A 6,996-nucleotide genomic window follows, 5' to 3' on the forward strand; every position below is an offset into this window, starting at 1 on the left:
TATATATATATATATATATATATATATATATATATAACTCATACAAATCCAAGAGCAAGCAAACAAACCAGTTAAAAATGGGCAAAGGACCTGGACATTTTCTCAAGGAAGACAAACAGGTGGCCAAGAGGCACTGAAAAGATGTTCAGTATCACTAATCATCTGGAAAATACAAATCAAAATCATAATATTGTTATCTCATGCCTGACAATAAATGTTGGTAAAGATTCGTAAAGAAGGGAGCCCAAACTGGAACAGTCATTATGGGAAGAGCAGGGTGTTCCTTTAAAATTTAAGTCTAGAATTATCATATGGTCTGTCATCTCACTTCTGCTACTATCCAAAGGAATTGAAATTAGGATATTAAAGAGATACTTGCATTCCTGTGTTCACTGCGGCATTGCTCACAGAGCAAACATAATGGCAACAAATACATGCCCTTCATCAGATGAAAAGTAAAGATGTATGTGATATATATGTATATATATCATGTATATCACGCATATTTATCATACACAAATATGCATGCCCTTCCCAATAGAATACAGTACTATTCAGTCTTAGAAAAGAAGGAAATTCTGCCTTTTGCAATGATATGGATGGACCTGTAGGACACAATACATGAAATAAGCCAAAACTTACAAGTACCATAGTATCTCATGTACTGTAGAAATGAAAAATATTAAAATCATGGAAGCAGTTAGTAGAACAGTGGTTGTAGGCACCTGCAGGAAACGGAAGATGAGAGGTGTTAGTCAGTACATTTGACGTCTCAGTCACACAGACAAATAAGTCCTGGAGATCTCTTACACAGCATAGTGCCTGGAAGTACAGTGCTGTATTGTAGACTTACATTTTGATGAGGCGGTAGATCTTACCTTAAGTGTTCTTCCCCCTAACAAATTTGGAAAGTGGTAACAATAAAGGGGGCTGGAGAAAACTTTAAGAGATGATGGATGGTTAAAGGCTTGTTGGTATGGTAATTTTATATGGGTATAATTATCTTCAAAGTAATCAAGTTGTGTTCATTAAATACATCTTTTTCCTAGCCAGTAATGCCTCAATAGTTTCTAAAAACCGTGAATTGTTCACAAAATAATTATGCAGCAGAATTGTTCACAAAATATTTATGCAACAGCACTATCTCACTTATGATTAAGTGAGATAATAATAATAATATACTTTAGAATAAGTCTGAAAATTAGTTAAGGCACAAGGCAGTGTAGTTGAAGTTTCAACGCACTCTACTCAGATTAGGCTAGGGTCCCTGATAGCACAGGCATTGCACATTTTCTATTAGCAGGACTGCTGCAATTTCAGGCTCTGCTGACAGAGCAACTTTTTCCTTTCTCAAGTTCTCTGTGTGCTGTCTTATGTCTGAAATTCTTTTCTGTAGATAACTACACTTCTTTCTTTAGCAGACACCTGACTAAAATGTCCAAGACAACGGCTCTATCAAAGAATTTTATAATAACATATGCCTTATGGGGTCATATTTCTTCTAAGAAAAATATTTTAGTAATAGGGAAGTCCTAGGAAGAAAAGAGTGGAGATGGTAGGTAGGTAGAGAGGAAGAAAAAAATCTCCTCCCTCCTAGCTGAACCATCAGACCAGCTATGTGATTAGCATATATGGTCACTGCTCTTGGCTTCAGTGTAATACTTTAGAATCTCACTTTTCAGAACTCATGGCCAGATTTATTGACATACTTTCTATTATAAGAAAAATGACCAACATTTTAAAGGGCAAGTAGACTTTGCACATTCATTGTCTTGGGTGGAGCCAGAGGTCAAGCAGATAGAATAAACAGGTGTGGCTTTGCGTTACATTTTATACTAACTGAACTTACAGGAAGTAATTTTCTGGAGTAATGACTCCCTCCTTTATGGTAATTCCCAGCATCAAATTCTGGGAAAGATTATTCTTGGAGAAATAATTTCATTTTCTATGATTATTCCATAGGTGCAACTGACATTTCTTGGAGTTTGTGGCCAGTGTTTTGGGAAGTCTCATTTCTATGTGTTCCACTTCTAGGAACGTAGATTATCTTGCTTTTAAAGGAACGTAGGAGGCAGGGTGGGTCTTGTGTGAAAATCCCTAGAATATCTTACATGCTGTTCAGTCACCTGTGTTTTTAACTCTGACATCAAACAGTATATTTTCTTGACTGTCAAAGCAGTCGTGTCACTAGATCAAGATGACAATGAGGAAATGATGAAAGTTACCAGGACACAGATGATAGGAAATGCTCTTCATGCCCCAAGAGGCCAGAGTGCTATAGAAATTCTCATTTTTGTGTGTTCCCTTATTTATTTTTCACTCTATAGTATTCTATTGCTTCAAATATACAAGATTTTTTAAACAGAATTAACCCGAAAGGTTTATTTCCACAATTTCAGAGTAAGCTTATCCCACTCAGAGGACTAGCAACTCAACCCCTTGGAGAGTCAGCACCTGCATCTAAACATCCCCAAGAAGCAGTAAAGACCTTTGCGGGAATTTCCCAACCTGAAACACCCTAACCTAACCCTGGCTATGGCTGTGTCCCTAACACATCTTTGATGTTTTTAGAAATGGATTCTGAGGAGGAAAATTGTGGGGATGATTTCTGCCACTGAAGTGTGGCGATGGTATTCACAACTGCCAACAATAACACAAAGGGTCACGTATTGCTGATATAAAACTCCCCGAGGAAATTCCCAGCCTCATTCCTGAACAAGAAAGTTAACCAAGGTTGCAATAGAATAGAAACACACCATGCACCAAGACAGTATACAGAGATAGCCACAAAGAGAGTGAGAATGTAATTCATTTCTCCCCTGGAAAGGAACAAGAGACCGGGCTGGGGATTTAGTTCAGCGGCACAGCACCTGCCTGGCAAGCGCGAGGTCGTGAGTTCAGTTCCCAGTACCGGGAAAAAAAATGAAAGAAACAAGAGCCGCAGCTTCTCAGCTGTGGCAAAAAGCAAGATATCCCACCCCTGCTCCAGGTTGGGGTGTTTTCTCCCACTCACCTGTTGTGGATTCATCACCATTCCATTTTGGAAAACAATGACAACTGACAGTGGAAAAAACTAGAAGCTGATTACAAAAACAGTAAAAGCTTCATAGGGGGGAAAACAGAGAGCGTCCACCAGTAATGGTGAGATGTCAATTCATTATTTCTGTAATTGTCTCTAAAATTTCCTCAGGGAATTTTATATCAGGAAAGAAAGATTGTTCTATGTGATTCTCCAGAAGGTTTAGACTTCTCAATCTTCTCTCAAGGAGTAAAGCAGTTTAGAGTAATATCAGATTTCCTGAACTTAGCACTTCATGTGACACCTGGGGATATTTCATTTTCTGTTTGAATACTATTAAAAATAAATACCAGTTATGGGAAATCTTGTTCTAAACTATTACACTGAGGAGCCTTTGAAATTTGCACAGGTGATGCTAACGATAGCCCTGCTATGAAGTGTAAGGGTGCAGGTGCTCCGTACACCAAGGGTCAGTTCCCAAGCCTATGTTTCTCTTTCCAATGGCTCACAAAATACACTTCTAGTGTTTAGATGAGTTCTTGATTTGATTAACATATAAGGATAAAATGAAAAGCAAGAAGATGCAGTCCTTTGCTCTCATGGGGCTTACTGTCTAATTAGAGAGTGAGGTAATACTTAATAATCACACACACACACACACACACACACACACACACACACACAATTGCAAATGTAAAAGATAGAGCTTTTGTAAAAAGGAAGTGGACCACGAAGGAGAGAGGATAGAAGGGAAGGGAAAAAAGAACTAAAATGTGTTCTGTGCATGTGCCAGCTCCCCAGGATGAGTGCAGTTATTATGTGCTGCAAACACGTACTAATACAAATTAAAATCTTAAACAGTATTATAAGGTGGTACATTACCTTACTAGTACACAAAAGGAAAGCTTGTAAGAGCATAGTTACCCTTCTGTGCAATATCCTGACATTTTCTTATTCCATTCTATTTTATAACCTTTATTCAAAAGTTCTAGTCCTAACTTTCTAGATTTATTTCACAATCTACTATCACGAGGGGAGCTGGCTTAGTAAGCAACGTCAGAGAAGCCTTCCTTAAGGAAGCAATGACTGAGTGAAGGTCAAAAATGAATAAGAAGTAATTAGAAGAAAGGCAGAAAAGAGGCTTCTGACCAGGGCACACAGCAAGTAGCAAGCAGGGCCCAGGAGGCAGCAGTTCTCGTCACACTCTGTAAGGCAGAAGCCCTCCAATCTTACAAACTCTGACTAATTCCTATTGGGACAGGGTCTCTCGAAGTTGCTAAGTTGCACAGACTGGGCTCAAACTTGCCATCCTCCCACCTCAGCCTCCCCAAATGTTGGGATTGCAGCTGTGTGCAACCATAGCCGGCCTACCATTTTCTTATGGATGTTGGCCAAGTCATGCAGCCTCTCTAAACCTCTACACCTTTTTTAAAAGGTTGGATTGGAGGCGGGAGGTAAATGAAAATAATTTACAGGACACACTTGGCACTGAGTAGTTGTCACTGAATGGAAGCTGTTGCTTATTAGTATGTGACGTGTGGCATGGTGGGGCCAGCTAGAAAATGGATATGGAAGGACGGGACTAGAAGAGCCAAGACAGTGGGCTTAGTCAGCCACAGATGTTTGCATCAGGAAGCTCTCTCCCACCTGCTAGAATGCTTGTTCAGAGCCAGTGTGTGTTTACTGGGGGAGGGGCAGAACACTGACAGTTACAGTCTTTCTAGTGTTGGCCTAGTTAGATGTTTCCCATTCATGACTAGAGGTGAGGCATGGTCAGGCTGAGTGGCGGATGAAAAGAGGAAGAGGATTGAGAAAAATGTGAAACCCTGATTCAGTGGAGGATTTAGTGCGTCATGTTACACCACATCCTGTTTTCCCTTTAGCCTGTTGCCCAGTATCATGTGTGTGTAGAGCAACTTCACTTCACATCAGCCGTAATGGCCAGAAGCAAGTAACTCCTGCTTTAGTCAACAGGGTCCTCAAAGGATGAAAAAGGCAGAAGGATCCTGGCACTTGAAGACATCATAGATGAACTGAAGCATTTTGTAGGTATAGAGTTATATTATTATATATATAAAAATAATTATATTATTATACTTAAGTCATAATAAGAGTGAAAAAACTCAACAACTCTACTGGAACACATGTTAGAATATTTGCTCTGATATTTCTACTTTTTCCCCAATGTCTCAGTATGCTCACATTCTCTTGAGAGGTTGGTAAACTTCCTAAATAATAGCTCACATCCAATCATCCTATGTAAGGCTTGTATGATTCATAAGGGTGCTTGAAATGTTAAAGGTTAAGATTTGCATTGCAGCTATCAACATAATTACAGCAACCAGGATGGAGAAATCGCTTTCAAAAATGATGCCCTTCAGTGGAAATGAGCAATTTGCATTCATATCATTTTTATGGGGATCTCCAGTTTGGAGCTCCAATATCTGAGGTTGCTGATTCAACACAAAGCTCATTATTGCCTCTGTCATTAAATATCAGGGGGTTTCCAGAAGTTCCAGTGTGGGATGAGCTGATCAATAGCCAATGAATTCTTAAGGTGGCATTGAAGGAGAAATGTGTTTTGAATAGGAAACAGGAATTTCAATGTAAAATTGATGGCGTAAGTTATATCAGCTGAAGGGTTGTCAGGAAAGGAATTTCCTCAGAAAGAAAAGAAGATGGGTGGCTTCTCCCCCCCACCCCCACCCTTGGTTTTTGTTTTGTTTTGTTTTGGTTTTTATCGGTACTGGGAATCGAACTCACAACCTCACACTTGCCAGGCAAACCCCATGCCGCTGAGCTAAATCCCCAGCCCAAGATGGGTGGAATTAAAATCCTGGAAAAGCTCCACCTAAGCATATTCACGCACAGAGACAGGGCTGAAACACAACGTTGTCATGGTGGACAACGGGGTACATACCAAAGAACCATCAGCCAACCACGGGGGCACTGGCAGGAGGAGGTTTGGCCCACACCTGTAGCTGCATGCCTCAGTCCCCTTGGAAGGTGTTCCTGTGGTAAGAAGGGGCAAAGAAGGACACGAGTGAGCCTTTCCTGAGATTTAGGGAGAAGAACAAGCTGTGGAGCTGATGGCCTGGATGCTGCAGCAGGGATGATGATGCAGGGGAGGATGGAGGCTGCATGAAACATACAGGCACGAAAGATGATCTCAGTGGGTTTTGAACACTACCGTTTTCAAGCTCCTGTGCTACTCAGGCAGAAAAGAGAAAGGATGAGATAATTTACCAATTTCGGGCATCACTATTGTAAGACAGAAGCTGTACATAGGGTACCTTCCCTGAGGAAGCCCAACTAAGAATAGGGATTCCCATGAACTTAGAATAAAAAGGTCTACACATGCCATCATATGCCCACTAGCCTGGACAATTCCACCTGGAGAAGGTGAGATGGCTGGTAACCCACCTTTCTTCAGGCACAGAGTACTAAGATGGATATGTCGTCTTGAAAGGGCACAAGGCCCAGAGGGTTTTGTGAGAACTGTCCAAGGTGGCAGGCAAGGAAGCCACCTGAGAACTAATTTATAAGTCAACATCTCTGATCAACAGCTTTAAAAATGGATGAGATTGGGCCCGTTCAGGGTGTTATGGCCATAGACTAGCTTTAAAAACAAATGAAAAAGAGGAATTTCTCTCCAACCTGAAGCTTCAGGCTTTCCTTGGCTTCCCAGGCAGACTTCTCTGCAGACTGGGCTGTCTGCACAGGGCTGGTGAATGGATAGGTTCACAATGTTTGCAGTAGGATCTGTGGTACATCAGATCCACAGTGGGTTCCAGAACTGCATCTTTCTGGGAGGAGACCGCATCATTCTAAAGAAATAGGGTGGTGATGGCCCACCTCATTGAGAGAGAAGGACACAGGTGAAAGTCTGACGATAAGGTTAACCAGTGACTCTCAACACCCGCAAGGCTGTTGCCTTATAACACAGATTAGTGAGAGAATATCTGTAAGAAGAGAAG

General features: G+C 40.9%; 1 long non-coding RNA gene across 1 annotated transcript in view; it reads right to left on the minus strand.

The window, feature by feature from the left end:
• The window catches only part of LOC106146344, a 17,724-nt gene extending 10,765 nt beyond the window's left edge, over positions 1-6,959 (minus strand). Inside the window, exons 1-2 of the long non-coding RNA XR_001230744.1 lie at positions 6,677-6,959; positions 5,940-6,031 (exon numbers count right to left, since the gene is read on the minus strand). This is a non-coding gene — a long non-coding RNA (uncharacterized LOC106146344). The remainder of the gene's footprint in view (positions 1-5,939; positions 6,032-6,676) is intronic.
• Between the last annotated feature and the right edge of the window lie 37 nt (positions 6,960-6,996).

The sequence above is a fragment of the Chinchilla lanigera genome, unplaced genomic scaffold, assembly GCF_000276665.1.
Source record: "Chinchilla lanigera isolate Chin_1 unplaced genomic scaffold, ChiLan1.0 scaffold00073, whole genome shotgun sequence".
Lineage (NCBI taxonomy): Eukaryota > Metazoa > Chordata > Mammalia > Rodentia > Chinchillidae > Chinchilla > Chinchilla lanigera.